Below are 21,752 nucleotides of genomic sequence, written 5' to 3' on the forward strand. Positions count from 1 at the left end.
ATTTTGTATTAAGTAATAGTCTCAAAGGCAACAACACAGAAAGAGAAAAAAGATAGGTGATGTTAGGGGTCGGGATCCTTCTTCTGATTGAAAGTAGGGGGTGGTGGGGGAGGGGGGGTTGTGTGAATAACTCATCCACTCAACCATTACTTTCAGTCTGAATAAGGGTCCTGACCTAAAATTTCACCTGTTCTTTATCCCCAGATTTGTTGCCTCACCCTTTGAGCTACTCCAGCAATTTGTGTCTATTTTTGGTATAAACCAGCATCTGCATTTCTTTGTTTCTACATACCAGCATTTTGTTTTAAAGGTATGTTTTACAACTTTAACATTTTTTATGCGTCCTTTGATTTGGCATTGGGGCTCGATGCAGAACCCATTAAATATAACAAAATGGCAAAATCAATATGTCTAGGTAATTGTCTCAATGTTGGTATTTTGCAGCAATAATCTTTTTTGTGGTTATTGCAATCTACCCCATTGTACACAGCAAACCTTGTGGAATGTATAAGAGTGGTGAATCTGTGGAATTCACTGCCTCAGGAGGCAGTGGAGGCCAAGTCTCTGAATGCATTCAAGAGAGAACTTGATAGAGCACTTAAGGATAGCGGAGTCAGGGGGTATGGGGAGAAGGCAGGAACGGGGTACTGATTGAGAATGATCAGCCATGATCACATTGCATGGTGGTGCTGGCTCGAAGGGCTGAATGGCCTCCTCCTGCACCTATTGTCTATTGTTTCATTACAGGATCCGTCTTCGCCTATTTACATCATCTATATACTAAAACTCTCATCTGTTTGTTTGTTTGTTCCTGAACTACAGCCTTACGATAGCACAACAATTTTAGGCCCACCTTACTCACCATCATCCCTTTGGTGCTTGTGGAAGACGTTTGATTGAAATCGATGTTATATTTTTAAAGTTATTCACATTTTAAAGTTTAAATCTATCTCCTAGGGAGGGATGGAGGGAGGGAGGGGATGGAGGGAGGTGGAGGATAAGGGGGGTTGAGGGGGATGGAGTGGGTGGGAGGGGAAGTGGGGGAAGGAGGGGGGAAGAGGAGGGGGAGGGGAGCAAGGAGGGATGGGGAGGGGGGGGGGGAGGAGAGGGTGCTGCACTAATGCAGGAGAGGTTTGGGCCAAACGAGTCCACTTGGTCTAGAAGCCCATAAAATATAGCGTGTTTATAATATATATGCTGTACTGTCATTTTCTATTCAGATTCCATTTACTGCTTTTACATAACCAGTTCCCAAGCAAGCATGTGTGCACGTAATGTAATTACGATTATTCTCTCATTCAACACTGAATGCAATATGATATCAAAGAAGAACATCGTGCAGATTGCAAATAACACTTTCACTCAAAGATGGCCAATTTCCAATGCTCCGACTTTGAAATGTTTAGTTCTATTATGCTCTGTTCTTGCATGTGAACAGAAATAAAATACACGGAGCAAAATTATATTTCCCTCCACCCCCCTCCCTCCCTCTTATATTTTCCTGCTGTACAGCAAGGATAAATGACTTGCATTCCTCCGTAATCCAATCCTCCCTTCTTTGTTATCAGTCACTACTACTAGGTTTTTCATTGATGACGGGAGACTAAAATAGTACGTACCAAACACAACCTAAATTTAGATCTACAGAACGCTATGTTTCTGTTTACTTTTACCGGTCAAATATCCCATCTAGTGGAAGTTTAACAGCAGATGTGTACACAGTGGAAGGGATCAGAACGTGGATATGGCAGCTGAAGCCACCCAGATGGACAAACTCAGTGCTTTGTTTCTCCACTGAGGCTCATTTATATACATTTGCGACAGAAAGCTCGGACTGCTCGGCTAAAATGAGATGTTGGCAGAGGGCCTGAATGTATCTGTACTTTATAATTTAGTGGCAATTTTCTGGAACAGCTGCTGATGCGAGCTTAGTTTAGTTTAGTTTAGAGATACAGCGAGAAAACAGGCCCTTCGGCCTACCGAGTCCACGCCGCCCAACTATCATCCTGTACACTAGTTCCAGTTTTAACTCTACAGGGACAATTTCATATAAGCAAATTAACCCAGAGTTGTGAATTTGTGGAGTTCTCTGCTTCAGAAGGCAGTGGAGGCCGACTCACTGGATGTATTCAAAAGAGCGTTAGATAGAGCTCTTAGAGCTAGCGGACTCAAGGGATATGGGGAGAAGGCAGGAACGGGGTACTGATTGTGGATGATCAGCCATGATCACATTGAATGGCGGTGTTGGCTCGAAGGGCCGAATGGCCTACTCCTGCACCTATTTTCTATGTATCTATGTATCTAACCTACAAACCAGTAAATTAACCCACCGACCAGCGGTCACACTGGCATTATCCTACACACTGGCATTATCCTACACACTGGCATTATCCTACACACTGGCATTATCCTACACACTGGCATTATCCTACACACTGGCATTATCCTACACACTGGGGACAATTCACAATTCGCAGAAGTCAATTGACCTGCAAACCTGTACGTCTTTGGAGTGTGGGGGGAAACTGGATCACCTAGAGAAAACCCACGAGATCACAGGCAGAACGTGCAAACTCCGTACAGGTGGCATCCATAGAAAGGATCGAACCCGAGTCTCTGGAGTGTGGGGGGAAACTGGATCACCCAGAGAAAACCCACGAGATCACAGGCAGAACGTGCAAACTCCGTACAGGCCGCATCCATAGAAAGGATCGAACCCGAGTCTTTGGAGTGTGGGGGGAAACTGGATCACCCAGAGAAAACCCACGAGATCACAGGCAGAACGTGCAAACTCCGTACAGGTGGCATCCATAGAAAGGATCGAACCCGAGTCTCTGGAGTGTGGGGGGAAACTGGATCACCCAGAGAAAACCCACGAGATCACAGGCAGAACGTGCAAACTCCGTACAGGCAGCATCCATAGAAAGGATCGAACCCGAGTCTTTGGAGTGTGGGGGGAAGCTGGATCACCCAGAGAAAACCCATGAGATCACAGGCAGAACGTGCAAACTCCGTACAGGTGGCATCCATAGAAAGGATCGAACCCGAGTCTTTGCAGCAACTCTACTGCTGTGCTGCATGCAGCCCACAAGGATGGCACAGTTAACAGCAGCCACCAAGACTTGGTGGGGTGCCATTGCATTTGAAAAATTTCATTGCTGGAGCTCCTGATCACAGAACACTCATATCTAGGCGACTGTGATAGGCAGATATTGATGCGCGATTGCAGAAAATGTGCAGGTATTTAGGAGGGTTTTATACTGAGTTAATCTGCAACATTTTCAAAAAGCAAGTGAGATTTCTCTGACCACCAACATCTTTCCACCATCTATTAAGCACTAGTCAGGAGTGCAATGGAAGACTCTCTGTTGGACTGGATGGTTGTAACGCCAGCAATTCAGAAAGTCCTTCACCATCCAGGGCAAAGCAGTCAGCTTGATTGTCATCCCGTCACCACCTAAACATTCAGCCTTTAAACACCAACCCATCATGGATGCAGTACCTACTACCTATAAAATCCACTGTATCTCGTTGCCAAGGCTACGCTGACAGCACGTCCTAAAACCACACTTTTGGAAGGGTAAGGGCAGCATACAAATGGAAACGTTGCCTCTTTTATGTCCCCTTCCAAGCCACACACTACTTGGAAATATATTGCCCTTCCTCCATCATCACTGGATCAAAAGTATAGAACTTTCCAACCAACAAACTTCACAGGATGGACTGTAATGGTCCATGAAGTGATTCATTACTTTCTCATAGAGTCACAGAGTCCTACAGTGTGGAAATAGGCCCTTCAGCCCAACTTGCCCACGCCGACCAACATGCCTCATCTACACTAATCCCACCCGCCTGTGCTTGGCCCATGTCCCTCTAAAACTATCCTTTCCACATACCTGGAAATCTTTCTTAAATGTTACAATAATACCTGCCTCAACTACTTCCTCTGGCAGCTCATTCCATACACCCACTACCTTTTGTGTAAAAATGTTACCTCTTGAGGTTCCTCTTAAATCTTCGCCTTAGCAAGGCATGCATATCTCTGCAGACCAGTCCCGGGTACAGCACAATGATGCAAGCACTAAGAAAGGTCATCAATGCCAATTGAAGAGATTTGGTGTGTCGTTCATAATGTTCGTAAAGTTCCAGGAGCCCATCAAGTCTACTTCGCCATTCAAACATGGCCGATCTATCTTTTTTTTAATATTTTTTTTTTTAAAAGTTTTTAATTTAATTAATTACAGTGCATATAACAACAACAGTAAACCCCATCCCTCCCCTTCCCTACATAATCATGAAAACAAACAAACAAAAACAAAGAAATAAATAAATAAATATAAATTTAAAAAACATAACTACAATGTGACAAAAAAGACAAAAGCACAAAAACATGAGTCAAGGTGATTTTCACAAGTCAAATATTTCAGTATTTTCACTGCTGGATTCAAAGAAGGTACAAAAGCATGTGGCATTGAGGGGATAGTTTTACTTGTCCTTAATATGCTGCAGCACTGGGTTCCATATGAGGGTTGCCAGACAATTCATATCTCAGCCTCTCTATGTGTAAGATGCCCATTAATTCTCTTAACCAAGTCTCAAACTGAGTTGCAGAGTCTGATTTCCATAGTTTCAAAATACATCTGTTGGCAATTACCATACCATAAACCAAGATTGTGCGAGCATTATTGTCTAGCTTCTCAAGCGTTGTGGAATACCCGAATCGAGCAGTTTCAGAGTCCTGAGTTAAAGTGACGTTTAAAATGGTAGAGTACCATTGAAATAAAAGACACCAAAAGTTGTGAAGTTTTGGACAAGTCCAAAAATGGCCGATCTATCTTTACCTCAGCACCCGGGTGGCATGGTGCTGCGCAACAGTGGCACTGAAGACACTGTTCCATCCCGATTACGGATGATGTCTGTACAGAGTTTGTATGTTCTCCCCATGACCTGCATGGGTTTTCTCCGAGATTTCAGTTTCCTCCCACACTCCAAAGACGTACAAGTTTGTAGGTTATTTGGCTTGGTAAATGTAAAATTGTCTCTAGTGTGTGTAGGACAGTGTTAATGTGCGGGGATCGCTGGTCCGAACAGACCCAGTGGACCGAAGGGGCCTTTTCCATGCTGTGCCTCTAAACTAAACTAAACCACATTCCCCTGCCTTCTCCCCATGACCCTTGACACCCTTACTATAAAGAATCTGCCAACTTGACCTTAAAAATATCCAATGAATATGGATGTGAATGTGGCAATGAATTCCCCAGATTCACCACCCTCTGACTAAAGAAATTCCTTCTCATCTCCATTCTAATGGTATGCCCTTTTATTCTGAGGCTATGGCCTCTGGTCTTTCACTTGCCCACTAGTGGAAACATCCTCTCCACATCCACTCTATCTAGGCCTTTCACTATTGGATAAGTTTCAATGAGGTTCCCCTCATCTTTCTAAACTCCAAAGAGTACAGTGCCTTCAAAAGCTCATCATATGTTAACCCAATCATTCATTGGATCATTCTCGTAAACCTCCTCTGGACCCTCTCCAATGTTAGCCCATCCTTCCTCAGACATGGTGCCCAAAACTGCTCACAATACACTAAATGCAGCCTGACCAGTGCCTTATAAAACCTCAGCATTACATCCCTGTTTTTTTGTATTCTAGTCCTCTTGAAATAAATGCTAGCATTGATTTGCCTTCCTTATTATGATTCAACTAGCAAATTAACTTTTTGGGAATCCTGCATCAGCACTCCCAAGTCCCTTTGCACCTCAGATTTCTGAATTCTCTCCCCATTTCGAAATATTTTCGAAATAATCTACACTTTATTTTTAATATCAAAATGCATGACTCCACACTTTGCTATGCTGAATTCCATCTGCCACTTCTCAGCCCACTCTCCCAAATTGTCCATCCTTCTGCAGAGTCCCTGCTTTCTCTACACTATCTACCCCTCTACCTATCTTCATATCATGCACAAACTTGGCCACAAAGCCTTGTAGATAAATGATTCAGATGAGGGAATTGAAGGCTTTCAATTCCCTCATCTGAATCATTTATCTACAACATGAAGAGTATAGCAGCCCCAGCACCGACCCCTGTGAAACACCACTAGTCCATGGTGGCCAACCAGAAAAAGCCCCCTTTATTGCCACTCTCTGCCTTCTGCCATGCAGCCAACCTGCTATCCATGCTAGTATCTTCCCTCTGATACCATGGGCTCTCATCTTCTTTAACAGCCTCACGAGCGGCACCTTATCAAAGACCTTCTGAAAATCCAAGTAAACCACTATCCTGCTATTTACTTTCTCAAAGAATTCCACCAGGTTCGACAGGCAAGATCTCCCTTTCACAAATCCATTGTTGGCTTCGGCCTTTTTTATCGTGTGCTTCTAAGTACTCAGAAACCTTGTTTTTTATAATGGACTCTAATATCTTACCAACCACTGAAGTCAGGCTAACCGGCCTCTATTGAACTCAATGAATGTTCTATCTAGGGGTGTATGGTAGAGTGCAGACTGGCTGGTCAGCAACTTGAATGTCTAGGAACGAAGAAGATTATAGAGGGTGTGCAGACAGTTCTACGTCCATCACAGTTATCAACCCCCTCACCTTTGAGGGGATCCATTTTATCTCAAAATGGCAGCCAATATCACCAGAGACCCACGACACCCTGGCCACACTCCTATTTCACTCCTACCATTGGGAAGAAGGTACAGGAGCCAGAAAGCCATGACGATCAGGCTCAAGAAGAGTTTCTTCACAGAAACCATCAGGCTCTTGAACACTACACAACACTAACTTAGCAATTATAAACTTATATGGACTGTGTCTTTGATTGCGTTTACGAGCCTGTTAAACTGCAGCAATAAGAATTTAGTTGTTCCATTTTGACAATTGAATTCTCTTGACTCTTGATGCTTTTAACATTTTAGATGTGTTAATTTCACCTTATAAAGTAATGGATTTCTTGATTTTATCCTTAGCAGTGTAAAACAGGGATCCAGAAACATTGATGCCGTCTAAACTTTAAATGGCTAACCTGCAAGTTTTAAAATATGCAGTGTGTTTGACAGTAATGCAATGATTAATTGATTGAAAGATACAACATGGAAACAGGTCCTTTGGCCCACTGAGTCCAAACCAATGCACACTAATTCTATGTTATCACACTTTTGCAATCACTCCTACACACTAGGGATAACTTACAGAGGCCAATTAATCTACAAACCCACACGCGTTTTGGATGTGGAAGGAAACTGGAGCACCCGTAGGAATCCCGCATAGGCAAGTGGAAAGCGTACAAACTTCACATAGACTGCACCCAAGGTCAGTATTGAACCCGGGTTCTTTGCAATATGAAACAGCAGCTTTTCCCATTGCGCCACAGTGCCGTTAGGGATTGAAATTAGGCTGTAAAATCTTTAGGGAACAAAATGGAAGAAATAATGTCTTGCTTATGCTTTAATATGTTTCTTATTTATAAAGGGGCGGCACAATGGCACAATGCTGGAGACCCAAGTTCAATCCTGACTACGGGTGCTGTCTGTACATAGTTTGTATGTTCTCCCTGAGACCGCATGGGTTTCCTCCATGTGCTCTGGTTTCCGACCGCACTCCAAAGATGTACAGGTTTGTAGGTTAATTGGCTTCGGTAAAATTGTCCCTGGAAGGTAGGATAGTGCTAGTTTGTGGAATGATCGCTAGTCGGCGTGGACTTGGTGGACTCACGGGCCTATTTCCATCCTGCCTCTCTAAAGTCTAAAGTAAAGTCTAAAGTGCAACACTGTTCCATCCTTACTAATGAGATCATCATTACGCCAATGTATTTCACAGGAATGGGTTACTCTAGCCCATTTAATGGAACACCATTAGAAAACAATTTCTGTACAATGCAAAGTTATTTCCAAATTGAGAAGCATAAAATCAAATCAGATTTTATCTGCTGCAAAAGAACACATCAATTATGATCTATTTCAGATGTGCAAATGAACCTTTGATATATCATTAGAAAATGTTTTGTGAAATTATTGAAAATAATCTTGGAGTCTCTATTTGGCGACAACACCATTAACCTTGCCTGAATGACATATCTCACTCAGTACATTGAGCCTTTAGAAAAAGATTTGCTCGAAGTTCAAGTTTTTAGTTTAGAGACACAGTGTGAAAACAGGCCCTTCTGTCCACTGAGTCCACACCGACCAGCGATCACCCATATACTAGTTCTATTCTACTCACTCGGTACAAGTTTCCAGAAGCCATTTAACCGACAAACTTGCACGTCTTTGGAATGTGGGAGGAAACCCGAGCACCCAGAGAAAAACCCACGCGGTCATAGGGAGAACGTACAAACTCCATGCAGACAGCACCCGTGTTCAGGATCGTACCTGGGTCTCTCGCGCTAAGGCCGCAACTCTACTGCTGCGCCACTGTGCCTCCCAGTGGCAATACGTTTTGGTACCATCACAGTTGCAATCTTTGTTAATGTATCTCCCTGCAGTGGTGGTCCTTTATCATCTTGCTTCATTTAAAATAAAGATTTCAACTACATTAGGACTATACACTGATGAGCCAAAACATTATGGCCACCTGCCTAATATGCCTTCGTTGCCCTCGCGCATCGATGAGCCTTGGACACCCAAAATCCTGTCACCAGTTTGTGGTTTGTCCCTCCTCGGACCACTGTCGGCAGGCACTCACCACTGCTGACCGGAAGCACCCCACAAGCCTTGCTGTTTCAGAGATGTTCCGACCCAGTTGTCTGGCCATAACAATTTGGCCCTTGTCAAAGTTGCTCAGGTCTTTACTCCTTCCCATTTCTCCTGCATCCAACACATCAACTTCAAGAACTGACTCTTCATTTGCTGCCTAATATATACCACCCCTTGACAGGTGACATTGTAACAAGATAATCAAGGTTATTCACTTCACCTGTCAGTGGTCATAATGTTTTGGCTCATAGGTGTATATAGGTCAGCAAAATAGGCAGCTGCTCTCAGCCATTTCTGCTGAAACAGATAAATGGGTGTAATTAATAGAATTATTAACCATGTGCATGTTTACCTAATTGTGTCAAAACTAACAATCCGTAGGCTTATGTTTAAAATAGTTATTGGCTGCATAATATTCAGAAGTGACCTTAACTTCCATTAACTCTCCCTGAGATCCTATCAGCTGCCAATCTCATGCAGTATGTCCTATCACTGCTAATGTTGTCTAATTCTGAGATATTTAGATTACGATGTTGATTTAATGCTTGTCACATTAGAGGACCTTTCAGACTGGAAAATCATATTTAGACTTCTTTCGTACAGTTCACGGCGCTGTTTGCGGATCAAACTTAATTATTTTTACATGTTAGATAGGAACCTTTGCTACCTGGGCTTAGGGAGGAGCAGGGGACTTACATGGTGCTTAACTCAGATAAAGTTGCACACAAAATCCACACCCCTGACAGCTGAAGGTGAATGACACCAAGGAAGGAACTTTCAGTCTAAGGAAGGGTTCCGACCCAAATGTCGCCCATTCCTTTTCTCCAGAGATGCTGCCTGACCCACTGAGTTACTCCAGCATATTGTGTCTATCTATTGAAGATGAATGACGTTCTGTGGTAAAAATAGCAGTTTTGAAATTCAATCTCCTTCCAGTTAGAGTATTGGTACTATCCTTCCTGGATAGAGATAGAGTTAGGCTCTGGATAGAGTGGATGTGGAGAGGATGCTTCCACTAGTGGGAGAGTCTAGGACCAGAGGCCATAGCCTCAGAAAAAAAGGATGTACCTTTACCTCATGTACCTCAGAAGGTGGTGAATCTGTGGGATTCATTGCCACAGATGGCTGTGGAGGCCAAGTCAATGGGTATTTTTCAGGCAGTTTGACAGATTCTTGATTAGTACGGGTGTCAGGGGTTACGGGGAGAAGGCAGGAGAATGGGATTGAGAGGGAAAGGTGGATCAGCCATGATTGAATGGTGGAGTAGACTTGATGCGCCAAATGGCCTAATTCTGCTCTTATAACTTATGAACTTATGAAATAAGCATCCCAGAGTAACTCTGTGAAATTATGTGTAGATACTGTAGATGAGAATGGAATTGGTTTAGCCAGTGCTTTTTTGGTAGACGTGGGCGTGCAATAGTATTGGCTGCTGTACATCAATCTAGCTCTTAACATTTTAGAGCTATGTCACCCTGTGTACTATCACAACAAAACACTGAGTTTAACTATGAAGACTCTCATTTTGTTACCACAAGTAGCATTACATAAAACAGAATGATAGCCACTAAAGTATTGAACATATTTCCTCACCAGTTTAGCAAATGCATGAGAAAAATCTGGAATGAACAAATCAAAGTTGAAATGGCTGTCTCCTTTCTACTGGGCTTTGAAGAAGAGAAGAATGGGTTGTGGAAGAAGTGAACTTGAAAATACTCTAGCGATAGACACAAAGTGCTGGAGAAACATGGCGGGACAGGCAGCATCTGTGCAGAAAAAGGATGGGTGACGTTTCGGGTCGGGATCCTTCTTCAACACTAGGGACCAGGATTCGATCCTGAGTACGGGTGCTGTCTGTCCGGAGTTTGCACGTTCTTTCTTTGACTGCATGGGTTCTCTCGTGGTGCACCGGTTTCCTCCCACATTGTAAAGACGTGCGTGTTTGTAAGCCAAAGATTGGCTTTTGCAAATTGCCTCTAGTGTGTGGATGCAAAAACTAGTCTAACATAGAACTAGTGTGTATGGGTGGATCTTTGATCAGTGTGGACTTGGTGGGCCGAAGTGCCTGTTTCCACGCAGTATCTCTAAAACTATAACTAAATTTGCTAGTGGACATGCAGTGATAACAAAAGATAATTCACCTGGGCTGGAAAGGACTTCAAATAAATGATGTAGTGAAAATTTAATTTATCGAGTTACTGTAGCAGGAGTGGGAATCACATTACTTAAGGGCAAATAAATTTCCATTGTTCCATTGTTAAACACAGGAAACAAAATCTACCTAATCTAATTGTTGAGATGATATTTGATTATAATGCTGACGTATAATTAACAACAATCACAGCACATTTTCAGACAGATGACAGAAGCAACCAAGTCACAGGAAAAATTATGAAGGATAACATAATCATCGACAGGGACAAGGATAGTCTTATGGGAGAATTTTTTGTTTTCCATGGATCCATATCCCTCTATTCCCTGTGTTTTCCATGGGCGTCTATTGTACTTTCCAGAGATGGTGGCCATTTTAGCCCGTCAAGTCTATGCTAGCTCATAGAGCAATACCATTCCCCATGTGGAAACAAGGAACAGCATCATGTCTTTCACCAGAACCAAGAGTAGTCCATTCAATCACTTGGAACATAGAACTGTACAGCACCGGAATGGACCCTTCAGCCCACAATGGTGCCTAACTGAACTGATCTCATCTGCACATGATCCATATCCCTCTATTCCCAGTGCTTCCATGTGCCTTTGTAACAGCTTCTTAAACACCACTATTGTATCTGCCTCCACCACCACCATCCCTGGCAATGTGTTCCAGGCACCCACCACCCTATGTGTAAAAACTTGTCCTGCACATCTCCATTAAACTTTTCTCCTGTCACCTTATAGCCATGTCTTCTAGTGTTGCACAATTCCACCTTGGGATAATGGCTCTGACTGTCTACCCTATCTATGCCTCATAATTTTATATACTTCTAGCAAGTCTCCCCTCAACCTCCAATGTTCCAGGGAAAACAATCCAAGTCTATACAAAATGTGTAGGAAGTCCAGTTTATTGTGATATGCAAGTACGGTGAAAATCATGCTTGCAGTCTTGGACAATACTTACAAAAACGTAAATTATGTATAAATTACAGATACATTCCAAATGACAGTGAGAAGAAAAGACAGCAAAAAAAACATGTTATCACTTCCCTGCATGAACGCCAAGTTCCTAAACAATGTTAATAGTCTAAAAGAGTCTGGGTGTAAATGCAGCTTTTTTAAGTAATAAAAAGGAACTGCAGATGCTGGTTTATACCAAAGATAGACATAAAGTGCTGGAGTAACTGGAGTAACTCTTGGATCAGGCAGCATTTCTGGAGAAAATGGATAGGTGACGTTTTGGGTTGGGACCTTACTTCAGGCCTTCTTTATCTGAAGATAAGTCCCAACCCAAAGTGTCACCGATCCATTTTCTCCAGAGAAGCTGCCTGAGTCGCTGAGTTACACCAGCACTTTGTGTCCTGCTTTTTTTAGGTTATTGTTAAAGGAGAGAGAAATGGAGGGGAAGGGATATTTTGAAAGTGCTTAGAACCCAGAAGGGTAGTGCTGGGGATCGAAACTAGGCCAAGCCGTCAGAAGAGTGGAATGTCCCTTAAGGTTGTAGAGACAAATGAAGGGAGTTGGGGTTATTCAATAAACTCAGTAAATTAGGATTCTCAGCGATTCCAAGTGTACATAATGGGAATGCTGAAGACCAAGACAATGGCCGGGAATCAGGAGTTGTCAATGGAAACTTTTACCCAGGTTAGATCGCATGGGATCCAAGGAGTGATAGCGGAATAGATAGAAAATTGATTTCTTGGAAGGAAGCAGTGGGTGATGGTGGAAGGTTGCTTCTCAGAATGGAGGCCTGTGACTAGTGGAATGCCTTAGAGTTCGGTGCTGGGCCCATTACTGTTTGTCATCTATATCAATGATTTGGACGAGGACATACCACGGCAAGATTAGCAAGTTTGCAGATGATACAAAAATGGGTGGTTTGCAGATAGTGAAGATGGTTGTGAAAAATTGCAGCAGGATCTTGATCAATTGGCCAGGTGGGCTGAGGAATGGTTGATGGAATTTAATGCAGAGAAATGTGAGGTGTTGCATTTTGAGAAGTCTAACATGGGCAGGACCTACACAGTGAATGGTAGGGCTCTGGGGAGTGTTGTAGAGCAGAAGGATCTAGGGGTGCAGGTGGAAGATGGAGTCACAGGTAGATTGAGTGGTCAATTGGTCTTTTTGGCACATTGGCCTTCATCAACCAGTGTATTGAGTATAGAAGTTGGGAGGTCATATTGCAGTTGTATAAGACATTGGTGAGGCTGCATTTAGAGTATTATGTTCAGTTTTGGGCACAGTGTTATAGGATAGATGTTGTCAAACTGGAAAGGATACAGAGAAAATTTACGAGAATGTTGCCAGGACTAGAGGATATGAGCTCTGATAGAGGGAAAGGTTGAGTAGGCTGGGACTCTATTCCTTGGTGCGCAGGAGGATGAGTGGTGATCTTGTAGAGGGGTATAAAATCATGAGAGGAATAGATTGGGTAGATGCACATAGTCTCTTGCCCAGAGTAGGTGAACCGAGGACCAGAGGACATAGGTTCAAGGTGAAGGGGGAAAGATTTAATAGGAATCTGAGGGGTAACCTTTTCACACAAAGGGTGGTGGATGTATGGAACAAGCTGCCAAAGGAGGTAGTTGGGGCAGGGATTATCCCAACATTTAAGAAACAGTTAGACAGGTACATGGATAGGAGAGGTTTGGAGGGATATGGACCAAATTCGGGCAGATGGGACTAGTGTAGCTGGGACATGTTGGCCGGTGTGGGCGAAGGGCCCGTTTGCACACTCTTATCACTCTATGGCTCTATTAGGGAAATCAAGAACCCAAGGATAAGGTGAGAGGGGAAGAATTGAATACATACCTGAGCAACATTTTCACTCAGAGGGTGGTAGGTGTACGGAACGAGCTGCCAGACGAGGTAGGTGATGCAGATACTATAACGACATTGGAAAGACATTTGGATAGAAGAGAGTTTGGGGAATATGGGCAAAATACAGACAACTGGGAATAGCTTAAATGGGGCATCTCAGTCAGCATGGACGAGTTGGACCGAAGGGCCTGTTTCTGTGCTATGTGGCTTTATGACTCAATGAAAAGGTTTATAAGATGGTTATGTCACAGTGCCACTTACAAACCCAGACATCGTTGAAAAACCAATGCAACAAGGGCATGGATGAAAGAACAATATGCCCAGTTTAGTTTTACTTCAGTTAATGTTATTGTCACGCGCACTGAGATACTATGAAAGGCTTTTATGTTGTGTGATATCCAGTCAGTGGAAAAAAACTACACGTGATTACAATCAAGCTGCCCACAGTGTACAGTTACCTGCTACATCATTTCTTAACAAGGTCCATTTTGAATGAAACAGGTTAATTGTATTTAAATAAATTCATCTTGCTCTGGCGTACATAATTCACCTACTGGCTAAATAAATTGATCTTTTAGCACCACAATGCATGGAAACAGAGCATTATTCACATCAAAAATGACACTAACAGCAAGATCAAAATCTTGTTTGATTAAAGATGATAAATTATCTTTTACACCAGATAAAAAAAATATTTTTCAGGCATAAATCACTGAGGGAGGAAGGATAACATCCATGCTGCCAAAATTTTTAATCAAAAAATTGGCATGAGAAAAAATTGTTGCTTCCAATCTTATACTAACACTTCTTCACTAAATGTATCAATGTGACAAATTGCACCCTTTATGTCTTTCAGGCGATTTATACCAAAGTGCAACTGCAGTTCTTCTTACTTGTAGGACTGTCTTTGAAGAGTTATTAATTATGTGATGGTCTGGGTGGTGTTTCAAAAAGCTGTGGTGTTATCAAACATATCTGTTAGTTTCAGGCAACTGCACATTGGAAGGTCTTCGGCTAATTTCATAGAAGATCGAAAACTAGAGAGCAAAGCCTCAAGGTGAGAGTGGAGAGATTTAAGACGAACCTCAGAGGCAACTTCTTTACTCAGAGGGTAGTCTGTATCTGGAATGAGCTGTCGGAGGAAGTTATAGAAGTGGATACAGTGACAACTTTCAAAAGACCTTTGGACAGATATATGGATAGAACCAAGTGCTAGAGTAACTCAGCGGGTTAGGCAGCATCAATGTCTGATGCTGCCTGACCCGCTGCATTACTCCAGCATGTTAGATACATAGATACATAGACAATAGGTGCAAGAGTAGGCCATTTGGCCCTTCGAGCCTATTCAATGTGATCATGGCTGTTTATCCACAATCAGTGCCCCGTTCCTGCCTTCTCCCCATACCCCCTGATTCCGCTAACACCCAAGAGCTCTATCTAACTCTCTTTTGAATGCATCCAGTGTCTATCTTTGGTATAAACCAGCATCTGCAGTTCCTTTCTTCAGATATATGGATATGGTAGGTTCAAAGGAACATGCACTAAATGAGGGAGAATGAGTGGCTCAGAATGCCAACCTGGTCAGGATGGACAAGGTGGGCTGAAGGGCATGGTTCCATGCTGTATGACTCTTTGACGCTGTCATCTTTAAATCATTGATCTGTCCTTGTGCAGAAACACTGTTCCCCAGCAATTTCTGTAATTCTTCAGACTTCAAAGGTTTCAGTTTTAAACCCTGTAGGCCACAATGTTCCATCATCTGCAGTTCTTCCTACTTGTGCTGGCTTGAAGGGCCAAATGGCCTCCTCCTGCACCTATTTTCTAACTCTCTTGCTGCTTTTGTTTCCTGCTTTAAGAAGCTCCTTAAATGCCACCTGCTTGCATTATCTTCTGATTGGTGCCCTAATTATTCTTTACGTCTCTTGGCAAAAAGATTTGATAATATTTCAGTGAAACGCCTCGGGTCATCTTGCAGCTTTAAAGTTACTGCATAATGGGAAGTCGTCATAGTTGATTGCAGCTATTCCTTGCGCACTATTAATCCCAGTTGTTTGAGGAAGAGAAGTGTATGATCAGTAAGAGATGGCTGACTCCACCAGCACTAGGAGTCAAAAGAGTCAGCGGTGTTTTATTGTCATATGTCCCGAAATGGAACCATGTAATCCTTATTTGGAGCGGCAACAAAACAGGTTGTAAACTAGTACTCAATAGATAATATAATAAACAAACAGGCAGCACGGTGCCTTACAGCAACAGAGACCGGGGTTCAATCCCGACTACGGGCGCTGTTTGTATGGAGTTTGTAGCGTTTTCCCCGTCCGAAGGCTCCTGATTAGTCCCGCATTCCAAAGACGTGCAAGTCTGTCGGCTAATTAGCTTCTGTTAATTCCCCCTAGAATGTAGGGTGTGAAAGTGGGATGACGGAACTAGTGAGCAGGTGGTTGGTGTGGTCTCAGTTGGCTGGGTTGGGAAGTACAGTTTCTTCTGCACCTTTCCCAATGCCTCCATACCCTTCCTGTAATGTGGCATCCAGGTCTGTACAAAATACTCCCACATGCGGCCTCACCAACGTCCTACAAAGCTACAAGATGACTTCCTGGCTCTTAGGACCTACAATGTGTGCAATGTTTGTATTCGTCATCAATATGTAAATGCGAGTGCCCTCTGGAAACAAGGCTTTTCATTAAAATAGAGAGACTACTCACAGATCTCATGCGTGTCGGACATCTCTTTATTGTACTGGTCACAACGGAGCCAAACCCAGACATTACATGGTGCCAGAAGTGACTCAGGCCACCGGGACCACTCTCCGTGCAAGGGGACTTAGACAAGAGTAATAAGGACTGGATAAGGGTGTTCCAGCTGTGTGAGATGGCCATGGAGCTGACGGGTCGGCCAGAAAACATTCCTCCACGTGGCGGGGCCCGCCGGCCGGCCGGCCGCTCAGCAGATTTATGAGGCCTTTCAGTTTGCCCTGAAGGAATGTGACAAGGTAAAAACGGCAATGAGGGAGCGCTAGACCCGTCAATGAGGGAGGCCCAACCCATCAATGAGGGAGGCCCGAGCCATCAATGAGGGAGCGCCAGACCCGTCAATGAGGGAGCGCTAGACCCGTCAATGAGGGAGCGCTAGACCCGTCAATGAGGGAGGCCCGAGCCATCAATGAGGGAGCGCCAGGCCCGTCAATGAGGGAGCGCTAGACCCGTCAATGAGGGAGGCCCGAGCCATCAATGAGGGAGGCCCGAGCCATCAATGAGGGAGCCCCAGACCCGTCAATGAGGGAGCGCTAGACCCGTCAATGAGGGAGCGCTAGACCCGTCAATGAGGGAGCGCTAGACCCGTCAATGAGGGAGCGCTAGACCCGTCAATGAGGGAGGCCCGAGCCATCAATGAGGGAGCGCCAGGCCCGTCAATGAGGGAGCGCTAGACCCGTCAATGAGGGAGGCCCGACCAAGTCAATGAGGGAGCGCTAGACCCATCAATGAGGGAGCGCTAGACCCGTCAATGAGGGAGCGCTAGACCCGTCAATGAGGGAGCGCTAGACCCGTCAATGAGGGAGCGCTAGACCCGTCAATGAGGGAGGCCCGAGCCATCAATGAGGGAGCGCCAGGCCCGTCAATGAGGGAGCGCTAGACCCGTCAATGAGGGAGGCCCGACCAAGTCAATGAGGGAGCGCTAGACCCATCAATGAGGGAGGCCCGACCAAGTCAATGAGGGAGCGCTAGACCCATCAATGAGGGAGCGCTAGACCCGTCAATGAGGGAGCGCTAGACCCATCAATGAGGGAGCGCCAGGCCCGTCAATGAGGGAGCGCTAGACCCGTCAATGAGGGAGGCCCGAGCCATCAATGAGGGAGGCCCGAGCCATCAATGAGGGAGCCCCAGACCCGTCAATGAGGGAGCGCTAGACCCGTCAATGAGGGAGCGCTAGACCCGTCAATGAGGGAGCGCTAGACCCGTCAATGAGGGAGCGCTAGACCCGTCAATGAGGGAGGCCCGAGCCATCAATGAGGGAGCGCCAGGCCCGTCAATGAGGGAGCGCTAGACCCGTCAATGAGGGAGGCCCGACCAAGTCAATGAGGGAGCGCTAGACCCATCAATGAGGGAGCGCTAGACCCGTCAATGAGGGAGCGCTAGACCCATCAATGAGGGAGCGCCAGACCCATCAATGAGGGAGGCCCGAGCCAGTCAATGAGGGAGGCCAGACCCATCAATGAGGGAGGCCCGAGCCATCAATGAGGGAGCGCCAGGCCCGTCAATGAGGGAGCGCCACACCCGTCAATGAGGGAGGCCCGAGCCAGTCAATGAGGGAGGCCAGACCCATCAATGAGGGAGGCCCGAGCCAGTCAATGAGGGAGGCCAGACCCATCAATGAGGGAGCGCCAGACCCGTCAATGAGGGAGCGCCAGACCCGACCCGACCCGTCAATGAGGGAGCGCCAGACCCGTCAATGAGGGAGCGCCAGACCCGACCCGACCCGTCAATGAGGGAGCGCCAGACCTGTCAATGAGGGAGCGCTAGACCCGTCAATGAGGGAGCGCCAGATCTGTCAATGAGGGAGCGCTAGACCCGACCCGACCCGTCAATGAGGGAGCGCTAGACCCATCAATGAGAGAGGCCAGACCCGCTGTTCCTCCAGCATTTGTGTCTATTCTTGTATTTAGTGTTATAATTAGTGAGCAGTAAGAACCACGATCATATTAGCCAAAACATTTCCAATTATCAGGAAAGAAAATTAACAAGAAATTGTAATTGGCTTCAATTACACTTTAGCCAAATGGCGGAAGTTGTAGAGGGGGATGCGAGTAATCCGAATCGATGACAACAACATCGAACCCAGTGTATGGTGCGAATCAAATAACATTGTGAAAGGATTATAACGAAAGATTTACACAATTGCCCTAGTTTATCTCTTAAACATGTTAACATCACACCGCAATGGAAGTTCCCGTTTACTTCCTGACCGAAATGTTTTCGATTCAACAATCACATATGCATGCTTGTAAAATTTACTAACACACGACAATGTTCGATTCGTAAATCCTTTATATGTATACAAACATCAGTCAATGATTTCATGATGACGTTATACTTTATATGCCTTGGACGTACACGTATATGAAACCCCAAAGTTGAAGGGGGAGATGTAATGTATGTGACGTTTGTATTCCTCATCAATATGGAAATGCGAGTGTCCTCTGGAGGCCAGGCTTTTCATTAAAATAGAGAGACTACTCACAGATCACATGGGTGTCGGATATCTCTTTATTGTGCTAGTCACAACTGAGTTATACTCAGACATTACATGACCTATTGCCACATGCATTCCTTTGTGCTCTGATAGTTCATCGTGAGGGAGACTTCCAGGTCCCACTGTGGATAACGGTTCCCCGTGTCTTCGAAGTAGGATCTTCTAGGAGATGGTAGGTGGAAGTTCTGGACTTAGGTCTAAGCGCAGTTTCTGTGAAATTAATTCAATGCATGTCCATATGATAATTGCCATGAAGTTGACTTTGAGACCAAATATTTGAAGTTGTAATACTGCATTTTACAACCTTGAATAATCTAAAGCAACATAGTTTAGGATCATAAAGCAATTTAAGTCAGGCTGGATGGCCTTGGACAGCACAGATAAATTATATATAAGTATTACTCGTGTCAGAGTGGTTTGAGGTTGCAAAGTGCACTGTAGCTACGGTGATAAAAGATAGTTCGGTTCTTGTTGTTAACAAATATTAATCTCGACATTGTCAGCGGGCACATGGCAATTCTAGTCATTCTTGATGTCTTGCCACACATTGATAAGAAAAAGAAAATCACACAAACAAAGCTCCTTAAAACTCTGCTGCCACCACTGCACAGATACATGGAGGCAGAGAGGAGTCAAAGATACGTGACTGGCAAATAAAACGAATAAACCTTTTCTGAAGAAGCATACTCATTGAGTGTGATCAGTTCAAGCAGCATTGACTGCATAAGCACAAAAAAACCTTAAAAGAATAGAAGATGGTGCAGGCTATTTGGCCCCTGTGTAGTTCAATAAAATCATAGCTGATCTTTTGTTCAGCTGCCACTTTCTGCACTGAACCCCACATCCCTTGGATTTATTGGTATCTCAAAATTTATCAATCTCTGTCTCAAATATAATCAACAACAGCCTCTGTACCCTTCTTTAGGAGAGAATTCTAAGGGTTCATTATCCTTTGGATGGATTTATCTCTTCCCATCTCATGGATGTGAATGTAGGCTGCATTGTTACAAAGCTTGCAAATGCCACAAGATTGGTGGTACAGTGGACAGTGAAGAAGGTGATCTAAGGCTATAAACGGGATCTTGATCAACTGTGTCAATGCATTGTGCAATCGCAGGTGGTTTAATTCTGATAAATGCAAGGTGAGCAGGGAAAGATTTAATAGGAACCTGAGGGGTAACCTTTTCACACAGAACGTGCTGGGTATGTGGAACGAGCTGCCAGAAGAGGTAGTTGAGGCAGGTAATGTAACAACATGTAAAAGGCATTTAGACATGTACAAGCATATGAAAGGTTTAGAGGGATATCAGCCAAACGCGGGCAGGTGGAATTAGTGTAAATGGGGGATCCTGGCCGGCATGGGCAAGTTGGGCCGAAGGGCCTGTTTCCATGCTGTATGACTCTATGACTCTAAATGCATTTCATAAGTTCATCAGTTCATAAGTTATAGGTGTTGAATTAGGCCATTTGGCCCATCATGTCTCCTCTGCCATTCATGGCTGATCAATCTTTCCCTCTCAACCCCATTCTCCTGCCTTGTTCCCATAACCTCAGACACCCATACTAATCAAGAATATGTCATTCTCTATCTTAAAAAATATCCATTGACAGCCTCCATTGCAGTCTGTGGCAATTAATTCCATAGATTCGCCACCCTCTGACTAAAGTAATTCCTCATCATCTCCTTTTATGGAAAAGCATGATGACAATTAGGGGAAAGGATCAAACTTGCTGATGGGATTAATCAAGACAGAGAGTGCTGGGGGAGCTGAATGGGTCAGGTAACATCTGTCAAGGGAATGGTCAAACAATGTTTCGTGTTGGGACACCTCTTCAAACTGATGCCATTAGATGGAGTTGGACAGAGTGGCTCACAAGGAACAGAAGCACCAGCAAGGGCCACTTATCTGAATTGTCAGTTACTGTGCACTACATTCTGTGTAACTCCACGCAACTCCAGTGTCTGAAGAAGTGTCTGAAAAAGCGTCTGGACCAAAAACGTTATCCATCCTTTTTCTCCAGAAATGCTGCCTGGCCCCCTGAGTTATTCTAGTACTTTGTGTCTATCTTTGGTATAAGCCAGCATCTGCACTTCCTTGTATCTACAACCTCTTGCAGTGATGGGCATGGATGCCTGGAATTATTGCCTGTGGATACCACTGTGATGTCCGACATTTTTGATGTTATTATCTTCTTAAAATGATGGCGTTTATTCTGCCACTGTCAGTATGGTTCTCCTTAAACTGAGGCATGGCAACCAATTAGACAAAGAACAGAAGAAGAATCCAAAGAAGGGGCCCGACCCAAAACGTCCCCTGTGTATGCTCTCCAGAGATGCTGCCTGACCCGCTGAGTTGCTCCAGCATTTTGTGTCTATCTTATCGATTGGTGACATTTCAGTTCAGGAGATACACACAAAATGCTGGAGTAACTCAGTGGGACAGGCAACATCTCTGGAGAGAAGGAATGGGCGGCGTATCGGGTCAAGGCCCTTCTTCAGGTTGGGACCGTGTTCAATCTAAAGAAGGGTCCCGACCTGAAACATCATTAATCCACGTTCCCCAGAGATGCTGCCTGACCCACTGAGTGACTCCTGTCTTTTTTGGTAAAGCAGCACCTGCAGTTCCTTTTTTCGCCAAAGATGGGTACTTGATGGTGATTGTGGAAATGGTGGGGACTAGGGCCTCTGTGCTGTACGTATCCCTGACTATGAGAAGATATGCTACAAGGTTTAGACAGAACACAGTGTGTAGAGGACTGTATGTAGCACAACACTATAAGGTTTAGACAGAACACAGTGTGTAGAGGACTGTATGTAGCAAAACACTA

Source organism: Rhinoraja longicauda, chromosome 16 (genome assembly GCF_053455715.1).
Source record: "Rhinoraja longicauda isolate Sanriku21f chromosome 16, sRhiLon1.1, whole genome shotgun sequence".
Classification (NCBI taxonomy): Eukaryota; Metazoa; Chordata; class Chondrichthyes; order Rajiformes; family Arhynchobatidae; genus Rhinoraja; species Rhinoraja longicauda.